The sequence below is a fragment of the Pseudonaja textilis genome, chromosome 1, assembly GCF_049901715.1.
Source record: "Pseudonaja textilis isolate UNSWEBS1 chromosome 1, rPseTex1.2, whole genome shotgun sequence".
Taxonomy (NCBI): Eukaryota; Metazoa; Chordata; class Lepidosauria; order Squamata; family Elapidae; genus Pseudonaja; species Pseudonaja textilis.
In genome coordinates, this window is record NC_141990.1 from 172003511 (window position 1) to 172016934 (window position 13424).

Below are 13424 nucleotides of genomic sequence, written 5' to 3' on the forward strand. Positions count from 1 at the left end.
TTCTTCAGGGCTTTAAGAAGCCTCTTTTGTAAGAGTCTTCAGCATTTGATAATAATTGGAATGCGTGGTATAATTGGTTATATCAGAGATAAACTGTTCAATGAGCATAAATAAGCATAAATAACCATAAATAGTGATAAGATGTGTATATTTAAAGTAAGGTAGGAGAATTGGATCTTGTAGACTGTCAAAAAGAATATCTGTCTGGTTTTAACGTATTTTCTTTTTTCTTCCGTCTCTTTGTTTTTTTTCTCTCTTTTATACTTCTTTTTCTCCTTTTTCGGTCGCAAGACCGAGCGTTTTTTTTTTTCTCTCTCTTTCTCTTCTTTCTTTCTTCTTTTTCTCTCTCTGTTTCTTATGTAATGTTGTTATGTTATTTTTTTAATTGTAAATTCAATAAAATTTATATATAAGAAAGAATACAAATTCTTTCAAGAATGGATGGTGAAATTAACAAAACTGACTGAGATGGTAAAATTATCTTCTTTAATTAAAGAAAAGACTTCATCCAAAAAAAAAAAAAAGAAGAAGCCTCTTTTGTAGCCCCAGGTCATTCTTTTGGTTTATCATTTGTATTCCACCTTTAATTTTTAAAATTTTAGACAGTTTCTTTTGAGGAAGATGGGCAGTACAGAAATGTGACTAAACAAAACCAGTTTCCAAATTTTTTTTGGGCCTGTCATTTTTAGTTCTACTTTCAGCACTTTATCTATCTTGTCTAACAATTTGCTCCATATCTGTTACTACCTCATTTTAGACATAGTCTATCCACAGAAGCAAACATCATTACTGGCAGTGTTGATACTGTAGGTACTATTTTTTTCTTCAGAAATATTTGATATTTCCAGTGTTATAAGCAAAAAAATAATAAGAGAACACCTGTCTGATCTTGATCAAAACAAATCACCGGGGCCTGATCGATTACATCCCAGAGTTTTAAAGGAGCTGGCAGAGGTCATCTCAGAACCACTGCACCATATCTTTCAAAAATCCTGGAGCACTGGGGACCTACCAGAGGACTGGAAAAGAGCTGATGTGGTTCCCATCTTCAAAAAAGGAAAAAAACAGACCCAGGAAACGATAGACCAATCAGCCTAACATCAATACCCAGGAAGATACTGGAAAAGATAATTAAAAAAAAAACCAGATCTGCCAACATCTGGAAACAAGTAAAGTAATAACTAACAGTCAGCACAGGTTTGTTAAAAACAGATCATGCCAAACCAATCTTATTTCATTCTTCAACACAGTGACTAAATTAGTAGACCAGCAAAATACTGTGGACATAATATATTTAGATTTCAGCAAGGCATTTGACAAAGTAGACCACAACCTACTTTTTAGTAAGCTAGAAAAAAGTGGAATAGATAGCACCACCACTAAATGGACTCGCAACTGGCTGGCAAACTGTACTCAATGAGTAGTCCTTAATGAGTCTAAGTCTACATGGAGGGAAGTAAGCAGTGGGGTGCCACAAGGTTCTGTCTTAGGCCTAGTACTCTTCAATATCTTCATTAACGACTTAGATGAGGCATAGAAGGGGAACTTACCAAATTTGCAGATGATACTAAGCTGGCAGGAATAGCTAACACCCAAGAAGATAGGCTCAAGATCCCGATGGATCTTGAAAGACTAGAACCTTGGGCTGTATCTAACAAAAAGAGAAAAGTAAAGTCCTACACTTAGGCAAGAAAAACAAAAGTACACATATAGACTGGGTGAAACCAGGCTCAATAGCAGTAACTGTGAGAGGGATCTTGGAGTCTTAGTGGACAACCAGCTAAATATGAGCCAGCAGTGTGCAGCAGCAGCCAAAAAAGCTAATGCAATCCTAAATTGTATTAACAGAGGGATACAATCAAGATCAAGGGAAGTACTAATACCACTCTATAAAGCCTTAGTAAGACCACATCTAGAGTACTGCATCCAGTTTTGTTCACCACATTATAAAAAGGATGCTGAGACTCTAGAAAAAGTATAGAGAAGAGCAACCAGGATGATTAGGGGACTGGAGGCTAAAACATATGATGAACAGTTGCAGGAACTGGGCTTGGCTAGTCTAGTAAAGAGAAAAACCAGGGGAGACATGATAGCGGTCTTCTAATATTTGAGGGGCTGCCACAGGGAGGAAGGGATCAAACTATTTTCTAAAGCACCTGTAGGCCAGACAAGGAATAATGGATGGAAACTGAACAAGGAGAGATTTAACCTGGAAATAAGGAGAAACTTTCTGACAGTGAGAACAATCAACCAATGGAACAGCTTGGCCTTGGAAGTTGTGGGAGTGCCATCACTTGAGACTTTCAAGAAGAGATTGGACTGCCATTTGTCAGAAATGGTGTAGGGTCTCCCGCCTGGGTGGGGGGTTGGACTAGATGACCTAAAAGGTCCCTTCCAACTCTGATTATCTGTTAAATCTGTTAAATCTGTGTCATTTGTAGGTTTTTAATTTTTATTTTATTTAAAATTCTTTAGGTTCTTAAGCTTATAATGTCAGAGTTGAAGATAAATTCACCTGATGAAGGCTTCTCAAACTTGTCATTCCAAAGGCCTCTAACAGCTTTAAGACATTTAATAGGTTATGAACAAGACAGTAATCTTGTCATCTCCTGGCTTTCAGACCTGTGGAAAATTGTTGTCCTACACAGGCTCCTCATGAGGAGTAGCTGTCCAGAGCACATTTAGGTGATCTCTTATATTTTTAATGTATCCTTCTTAAGCCACTGACAGAAGAACTGTAATGTTGTCTGATTCCCTTTCATTGTCTTTCAAAAATGCCCATGAAATGCTTTAATTTTCCAATTTTCTTTCAACTGGATGCTTTTTATAGTCATATTTCAGATTCAATTTCTGCAAATAGCCCTTCTTTCTGAAATTACTTTCAATAAAAAGTCTTTATTTGTCTAGTTGCAAACATTTTTTCCTGTACAATTTATTTTCTTTAAATGTTCCGTCCCACTAGTTTTTCTTGGAAGATATAATTTATTAACATCACTATGGGGTAGTATGGCATTCTTCATAGTCACCAGTTTTCTGGTTTGCTGGTCAAAGTTATCAAAGTATATGTAAGTCCAGTAGATTATTCTTGCAGTGTACCAAATTATTGTCTATGAATTGATGGTTGTGATTGTATTTTTATGAGTAGGCTGCATTTTAGCATATTCCTTAATCACTTGCAGTATTCTGAACTATGAGCCAAGTGGTAGAAATACACCCAGAGTCATCAACTCATAGGCAATATTATTTTATTGTTATTACTATTATTTCATTAGTACAGTAGTCTATGAAAGTAAGAGAATAGGGCTGTGGCCTAGGAAATTTTTAGTATAAATTCTTATATAAGAGATAAGATTTGCTTTCAATAGCACAAAGGAAACAGGCTAGTTACAATACTTTTTATTCCACAACAATATACATCCAGACATTACAGCACATTGTTGACAGTTTGGAGAGCTTAGTTTGTAGAACCAGTGTAGAGTACCGGTTAAGGTGTTGGATTAGGAGTGAGCAATAGCAATAGCACTTAGACTTAGACAGAGAAAGGGGAGGGGTCTTATTACTACTAAAGCAAATTTCAGAGTCCAAAGGGCTAATCCAACCTCTTGCACCTTTTCTTTTCTTTATTGTTCTTTGCTTTTTGAAGTATAAGTTACTCAGAGTCATCTGAAGTCTGGTGGCCTCTAAATTTGATTAGATGGAGAAAATCTATCAATGTGGTCGCTAAGAGTTGACAAGAGTTGACTTAATGGCACCTAATCAATCAGTCATTAATAAATCATTTATTTTATGGCAGAATGCTTTTGACTGTATCAGCATAATCTTATATTGGTCTACTCAGACATCAGCATGTACTATGTTTAATGTGAGGATGCGTAGAACGATTGCCTGCTTGTTAAAAAGAGTGGACTAAAGATGTGTCTTCCTGGGAAGAAAAACCCAAAATCTTGGCCTCAGTGGCGATCTGCTTGACTTCAACAGATCTGTGGAACCACAAGGTTTCCGATGCTAAGTTCAGAAACAAACTGATTCAGAGGCCCATTTTAAAGGAATTGAAATCATTTAAGAGAAGGCATTCATGAAATAGAATCAAGGTCTAGGTATCCCTGAAAAAAACAACTGATTTTTTTGACAGTAGCATTTCTTTCTGATAACAGGAAACAATTTGTTAATATTAAAGTATCAACTACAAGCTTTTCCAATGCCTTGAGTATGATTTTCCACTGTTCCCTATCATTCTTCTCACCATGTGAGAGGAAGAAACTTAGTAAGCAATGAGATTTGCTTTGATGCTTTTTGTCATTGAAAAGATTTCCAATTGAGCTGTATACTAGACCATGCAGGATTTGAATCCAAAGCACCTTTGTCACTTTGAACCTGCATATTGCACTCCTCTTCTGTGCATGCTTTCACAATGATTCATTAAAGGACTCTGCAGGAATGCAGTTCTGGTCATGAAGTAGCTTTCTCTCTTCAAGCCTCTTCCTGAGGTATGGCTGCTTTAATGAAGAGCAGAGAGGTTCTGTGTTTGTATAGGGTAGAATCATAGAATTGTGGATCTGGAAGGAACTATAAGGATCCTCCTCCTACAAGGAGTTGCTTTGAATTGTGAAATGGTAAATAAATTTGATGATAATAACAACAACAACAACAATCTACAACTCTGCAAAGTGCAAGGAAACCAGTTAGTTCCAGGACAGATGGTGTCAGCCTTCAAGATCTTTTGGCTGCCATAAGTAATGGGGGGAGGCGGGGGGAATTGCCTGGGAAGAGAGCTGGAGGTGTTACATTCTTGTGTTGTGTAAATGAGGAGAGGGGGGAGTAAAAATTCCTGCTTAGGTTTCTATTTCTCGCTTAGCTTTCTTTTCTCTGCGCAGCTGCAAATCTTTATCAAAATATGCCAAGGTCAACGGACAGAGGCCTCATCACCACCTGAAGATGTCCACATGATCATATTCGCAACTTTTAATTGGAAAAATCATTTGAACTATGGGGGATGGGAACATTTCCATCACTTTGTATATGTGATCTGCGCGCCTAATTTCTCAGATTCAGAATTCTACTGATGCTACCACTTCATTTTCAGTAAAAGATATCTTTAAAGAGTCTAAGTATTTCTTTCTTGAATTTTGAATGGAGTACCACCTGACATTATTCTGAATCTCATCACCAGCCCACCCAGAGAAAATATCCAGTTTCTTCCGAGGGGGTCTGAACATCATTTCATCTCCAGCCAGTGACCAGGAGGACCTGGGCGCTATGGGAGGGCAACCTTCTTTGCTGATACTGGAGGTGCCAGCAGCTGAATTGCTAGCGGAGCTCAACCTGGAAGAGGTTCCAGCTGTGAAGCCCAGATGGTCATTGGGGGTTGGCTGGAAGGATCCAGAAGAGGCCCCCCTCCTGGAATCACCACTACCCGACGGCATGGAAGAGAGGAGCCATGGCAAGAGAGGGAAAGGAGAGATCTTTTACTGGACCAAGCCAGGCAACTCCTCAATTAGAAGTGAAAGTTGGGGGAAATCCCAAAGACTTGGGTTTCTTCCTAGCACAAGTTTGGAGTTATATGGAAGAATACGGAGAGGAGTTTACCTCAGAAGCAGCCAAAGTGAGATGTGTTACCAGGGCTCTGGAGGGAATAGCTGCAGAGTGGATGGTGACTTTGTATAATGATAACTCCCCCCAACTGCTGAACTATAACATAATCATGACCGCACTGTGGGCAAGATTTGAGGACCCACTGGCGGAGAGAAAGGCCAGGATCAGGATGAAAACCATAAATGAAGGGAGGAGGTCAGTGGCCGATTACACCCAAGAGTTTAGACAGCTGGCGTGCCATATCTGAGGCTGGTCCTAGGGAGCCCTGATAGAAGCATTTAAAGATGGTCTAAATGAAGACATATACCAGAGATACATTTCCAGAATGAAATTCATTCCCAATGACTTACAGATGTGGTACTTGCTGGCAGAAGAGGTGGAAATAGATTTGACCCGAAGCAGATGCTGGGGGGGCTCTGGGTGGAGCAAGCCTTCCCCCCCATGTTTCCAAGAGGCCCCAAAGCCCCCGAAGGGAGGAGTGACGGCAAGTCTCAAATCTACTGCCTGTTTCTGATGTGGGAAGGAGGGTCACTGGGCTGCGGACTGCAGGGTCAAGCTGGATCCAAAGGGGGTGCCAAAAGGAGGGAGGAAGCTTGAAAACCCCACAGCAAGGCCTCGCAAAACCGTGCTAAAGACGAGGGAGGTTGTAGAGGTCACCCCTCTGGGAGGAGAGGAGCTGGGACCTCCAACCTCTTCTGAAGAGAGTGAATCTGACTTGGAAGATGATTTGCTGGTAAGTCCAAACAAGGGCCCCATGACCATTCCAGTAAAATTGAGGGTACCCACTTCAGGGACCGAAGGAGAGATGCTAGCCTTACTAGACTCTGGGTGCACGAGGTGTGTAATCAACACGAGAGTAGTTGAGGAAATGGGCATAAGACTGAAAACTTTAAAAACGCCCATAGTCTTTTGCCAATTGGATGGATCAGTGGCGGGAGGTTGCCCTGCACGTTTCATAATGGAACTCCTAGAAATGACCATGGGAGAGCATAAAGAGACTCTGTGTTTTATTGTGGCCCTTGGGATGGAGCAACCGTTAATACTAGGATTGCCATGGCTCCGGAAATGGAACCCCCAGGTGAACTGGAGGAAGGGGTCGTTGTGCATACGCACCAATCAGCAACCGGAAAGGGAGGGGTGATCTCAGCAGAAGCTTCAGAATCTGGTTAGATGACGCACATCAATCTCATAAGAAGTTTGCAGATAAAAAGAGAACTCCACAGAAACCTTATCAAGTGGATAACAAGGTTTTCTTGTCCACCAAATACCTACAAACCACTCAAAAGTTGAAGAAACTTGGTCCTAAATATGTGTGTCCTTTCACGATTGAATGGACCATAAATCCTGTGACAGTCCAATTGAAACTACCAAAAACTGTTCGACGAATCCATCCGGTTTTCCATATTAGCTTGTTAAAACCTGAACACACTTCTGGTCTGAGACCAACCCACACTGATCCTCCTATACCGTTGCTGATTGAAGGTGAACAACATTTTGAAATTAAAGAAATTCTGGACTCTCGTAAATGGAGGGGTCGGTTCCAATATCTCGTAGCTTGGAAACATTTCCCTTCTTCCCAAGCTGAGTGGGTCAATGAAAAGGATGTTAGAGCCCCTAAGCTGATCAAAGACTTTCGCACAAAGTATCCTGATAAACCCTAGAAATGTATTTGATTGTTAATTAGTATCTTTTATAGTTTCTTTTTCTCTTGCAGGACTAATGTCTTTTTTCTAGGAGGGCCGAATGTCAGCTTTCAAGATCTTCTACTACTGCTTTGCATCTTTTGGCTGCCATAAGTAATGGGGGGAGGAGGGGGCAACATCTGGGAAGAGAGCTGGAGGTGTTACATTCTTGTGTTGTGTAAATGAGGAGAGGGAGGAGTATAAATTCCTGCTTAGGTTTCTATTTCTCGCTTAGCTTTCTTTTCGCTGCGCAGCTGCAAATCTTTATCAAAATATGCCAACGTCAATGGACAGAGGCCTCATCACCACCTGAAGATGTCCACATGATCATATTCACAACTTTTAATTGGAAGAATCATTTGAACTATGGGGGGTGGGAACATTTCCATCACTTTGTATATGTGATCTGTGCGCCTAATTTCTCAGATTCAGAATTCTACTGATGCTACCACTTCATTTTCAGTAAAAGATATCTTTTCTCTAATCTAAAGAGTCTAAGTATTTCTTTCTTGAATTTTGAATGGAGCACCATCTGACAGATGGCAGCCCAAGCTCTTCTTAAAATACTCCAGAAGTAGAAAGCCTTCTATAGATTACCATGAGGAATTTTTTCCTTAATCAACATCTAGTTTTGTTGCAATGTATGACCCTTATTTCCAACTCCTTGTTTCTGTGGCCATGAAAAATATTTTAAACTATCTTTTCTTGATGATACTCAAATGTGGTTATCATGTTTCCCCTTAATTTTCTTTTCTCCAGGCTGGTCTGAAGCACTTACTTCAAATCATTTTGCAAGTATACACAGCCCTCATTTTCTTCTGTTAGAATATTTCAGACATGTGATGCGACACCCAGAAAAATATGGCATACTTCACTTAATCCTCCAGGGAAAGATTGAAGGCAAACAAGGTCCAGGCAGAAGAAGAACATCATGGCTTTAAAATCTAAGGGACTGATTTAGACAAAACTCAGCAGCCCTTTTTTGTGCAGTTGTTGATAAAAATAGGATTGCCGACATGATCGCCAACGTCTGATGGCACAACAAGAAGATGAACAGGAGTGGTTTTCCCTCTCTTAGATATCAGGATTTCTTGAATTATTTAGTCAATTTTTTAAAAGACTAGAAAATGCAAAAATAAATACAAACAAAGATTTACAATGCCTAATTATGTTAAGTGTGTATGATATCTGATCTGAGCACCAACTAGGAATACCATAGCAATGCTTTTGCAAAGAACTTTAAACTAGCTTTTCAAGCCATTTCAAAGACTTACGTTATGAACAAACTCATCTGTAACATGTGTCTTGGTAGGTCCAATCTGTTTTCCCAGGCTTTTTTCTGGGAGCGGATTAGTCAATGATGGGATTCTGGAGCTGATAGCATAGAAGAATCTTTTTCTGGAAGAGGATCAGTTGTAAATGTTTTCATTTGATCTTTTTACAAAATGAGAAACATGTGCAAAAAGATTGGTGATTAATGCTGCTTAAAATATATTTAATTATACATGCTGATCTAGAAATCTGGCACCAATTATCTAAATAATGAGAAAGCAATATAACATAGACTAATTGACCAGCATCTTTGGTTCAAAACAATGCAATATTAATTATGCAACACTATGTTCAAAATCGTGGTCATGGGACATTGCTGCCAAAGACGTTTCATGCACAGAATTACAATCTTTCCAATAGCCAAAGCACTAGGCACCTTTCCAAGTCATCTTGGAAATAAAAGAGAAATTAAGAGTATGCCTGATGGTTGTATTTGAGGTGAGGGGAAGGAGTTAATCAAAGTTTATCTTGGTATAAAGGAGAGCCTGCATATAAGTTGGCCATGGCTGCCATCAATGATAGTGTGAAAGTGAAGTGTGAAAGTGATGATGTAAAAAAACTTTGGTCAAGTTTTTTTTTATTTTATATTACATATACATATCAATCCATGAACAGTGTGACACCTGTGTGCTATACATTTGGGTACACATAAAAATAATATTATTACTCATGATTATTACATTTATCCAGCTTATGAATTCTAATAATAATAATACACATTTGTAGTAGATTATAATCTTTCATTATTTAATATTGTTTGAACATACCTGATACTACCGCCATTCAATTTCTAAACCTCCCTCTTGCTATTACATTTATCTTATTATGTAAAAATTTGTATACTGTTATTCCCTTTTTTTCTTATTTCTGTCTTTATTCTAACTTTTATTCATGTCAACATTATATTAAAAGATGTTTCCTTTCTGTCTTTCATCTCTCATCTGCTTTAATACTTTAATTCATCATTATTTCATTATTCAATGTTGCCATATTCAATTCTGATACCAATCACAATATTATTTAAACATACAGAATGATTCTATTCATATTCTATACATTCATCCAGTCTATATGATTCTGCTATTAATATTGTTTATATTAAAATATATTCTTTCATTATACTCACTATTTGATTTTATTACTTCACTACTAATCATATTATTTAAGCATATTTAATAGTACCATCATTCAATCTCCAATTTTCCTATTTTTAATACTTAATTCTTATTCATATGTTCCATATTCTACTTTTCACATCTATCTGTATTAAAATATTGTCCTTCATTATTTCATCATCATTATTTCATTGTTCAATATTTCAATATATTATTCTAGTATCTATCACAATACATACAAAATAATTCTATTCATATTCTTTGCTTTCATCCAGTCTATATAATTCTAATGTTAATACACATTTTTATGTTAAAATATGTTCTTAAAGAAAAATCTTTTTCTCTCCCCCCACTCCATATCTATCATCTCTTGCCCGCATCAATATTTTAAGTCTTATTCTTTTTTTGACTTGCCTCCCATATTCTTCTCTTGGACCTTTGTCATCTACATCTACGTCTACATCCTGACTGTTCAATCTAAATATTTCTCCCATCCCTACCCTCTTCCACTGTCTAACTTTGTAACTATGTCCTCTGTTCCCTGTGTCCATTCCCAAAGCATCTTCCTGCTATTCCAATTCTCTTTTTAGATCCCTTGAAGTGTTTTCCCCCTGGTTAGATTCATCAATCATTTTTAATGTTATTGCTATCTCCTCCTTGTTGTCTTCTTTTTGCTGATTTCCTGGTTCTGCTTTACCCTCCATTCCTTCTGCTGGCTCCTTCTTGTCGTGAGCATCTTGGTCATTATCCCTTGTATAATATTTTCCAGTTGTTGATCTATGCAATCTACTAATTCCATAGTCACCTTGTGTTCTTTCTGTATAATGTCCTTTATGCTTTGAAACACATCAGTTCCATCGCATTTAAAAAAATCTGCTCATTTCCTTGAATGAATCCCACTTTTGGCCAATAGCCCAAGAACTCTTTATTCAAAGCTGAGGTTACTCTTCAGAATGCACACTAGCTACAGTTCTTTATGTCCCACAAATAGTCAGTCAGTTCCATTTAAATAGTCCAGGGAGTTATCCAAGCCTCCTTAAGTCACTTGTATAAGTTCAATCATGTAACATAACATCCAGGGGTCATTTTAATTGAATATCTTCCTTGTTCTCCTATTTAAATCTCCAGTGGCCTTAGGTTAGGTAAATGTAACCCACAATGTAAATATTTTCACAGTCCTTCAAATAAATATTCTCAGGCTTGTATATTTTCCTCTCATCAGCAAATGTCGCTCTCTGCTTGACAATATTGTTGCTGGTATATCTGATTTTAATTATTTTGAATTGTGATTCAAGTATAAAAGCAGTATTGTTTTTTTTAAATCCATAATTCCAGCATCTTAAAATGCCTTCTCAATACCATGTCTTCCCACTTTGAGAATGCAATTTCCTGTATTTTTGAAGAAGAAAGAATTCTCTCTCTCTATTTAGTTATTTTCCTTCCATTTTGGTAATTTTCTCAAAATGCTTACTCACCACTTTGACAAATAATTCTGAGTAAATAGTTTCCCTGAACTTTCTCTTCAGGTTGCATTTTAATAAAACGGAATCCTCTCACCAGTTCCACACTGTTCACCAAAATCAGCTCCAGCACAAATCTTAGATGGTCTTTGGCTATCCTAGCTTCATGGCAGCCATCTTTTGGCTGCCTCTTCTCCTTGTCATGGCTGAGAGGAAAAGAAAGCCCCAGGTCAGGCAGGAAAGATGCAGCTTTCCATGACCTCACAGGACACCTCTCTTTGCTTTGTCGCCCCTACAGGGTGGCTTTGGCTCCTTTTAGAGCCCACCAATGGGGAGAACTTGGCACGGGAACATGGAGATCTGCTCCTCATGTCCGATCTCACCATGAGGTCAGCAGGAAGTCTCCTCCATCTCTATCACTCTTGATGGACCCTACACATATACCATGTAGAACTCTATTTGAAATGAGCATTGTTCTTAGGAGGATATTTGTTCAGGGGGTATTGTTCAAGTCTTTTCAGAACATGCAGACTTTGGGTACACATTTCAGAAAAGATGAAATTGTTCCACAATGGAGTAAATCCGAGGGATATGCTCAATGTGCAGAGAAGGAAAGGGGAAAACAAGGAGACATCCCATTATGTAGTTGTATCATGGGCCAGGAATCAAATGCAGACTCTGAGTTTGAAGAAGAGACTCCAGCAGAACCTGTGGAATGCCAGCCTCAGGAGACACAAAATCAAAAGTCATCTGTGGTTGATAAATATAGGCACCACCTAAACACCCCCTGACGATGATGTAGAGTCTTCAAGCCCCTACACCCAGCAAGTAGAGCAGAAAGCAGAGCAAAGATATTCTATGAGGCTTCTTACTAAGTGAGGGAGTATATTCTTGATTAAAGACAACTGGCTACAGCCTGATTTAAGAGGCAGTCTGGAACTATGATGCTTCATTGGTATCCACAGTCTAATCTCTTGCAAGAGCAAGAGATTAGACTCCCAAGAAAAGGAGAGAGAATCTTCACATAGCTGCAAATCTGTGAAAATCTCTTTCAGTTCTTATCCCAGAGTCATAGGCCTCCCAGTCAAGGTCAGGTCTTGCAATTTTATGACATAGCAAGGTCATAAGTCATAGTACCAAGTTTTGATAAAAACCTTGGAGTTGTTACTGGTATTTCTTGGGAGTGTCTGCATAGAACCTAGCACTGGGTACTATAGAAACTGGCCACCCTTGGCATATGCTGTTGTTATTAAGGAGTTCCTGACAGCTTGTAAGTGATTTGGGTATTGTCTTGCTTGTTATGTATGCTTTTTATGTTATGCTTTTAGATGTTTTCTAAAATTCATTTGCTGAAGTACTCATTGTCTCTGGATCCAAAAGAACCAATTGTCTGGGCACCTAATTACTGCCCTTATACTTGATAAAACAGTGTGCGAGTATATAATTGAAACCAGCGGCAAGGCAGGTCAGATATATCCTTAGGCTGGAATGCTGAATGTTTATGTAAACAAGTATATTTATGCTGTTAGAGAGTGTGAAGTCTGGGTACTTCTCAGTTCTTAGGGTTAAAATAAAATGAAGCATGGAATTCCATGGAAGATATTATGGATGACTTGTAGCATGCAAGTTAAATTTGTAAGTCAACAGAAAATATACCTGGCTATTTGTATTGAACAATGACACATTGTCGGTATCTGAACTGTGCAATGGAAATATACTTTGTACTGGTTAGTAAATCTGATTAGTCTATGACTTTTACTGTGCCTGTTAGTTGATCCAAATGCAGCCATATCTTTTTCAATTAGTATTTGCCAAGGTAGGTCCATACAGAGAATATTATGCATATTACTGCATGTCATGCTACTGTGCTTAAAAGTCCAGATGGATCAGATAAATATGACTGTTGTTGGGTTCTTCAGCAGAGACTATTAAAGGGAAGATAATTGGAGACACCATTGAAAACCAGGGGGCTGGTGGGCAAAGGCATTGAAGTATTCTAACACTAGAGATAATTGGCTGAACATTTTGAATAGGATGCTCAACACTGCTCATTCTATACATTTAAAAGTGCATACCAAACCATAGCAATGCTACTTGGGAAACTTCTAGTTGTGCCTGGAAAGTGCAAAGCACACCTCAGGTGAGGAGAAATGCTAAAGAGCCAAAGTTTGGGATAGGCAATTGAAGGTGGTTTGGCTGCTCCTAATCTGTCAAAGTCAAGTATCTGTAAACAAGATAGACAA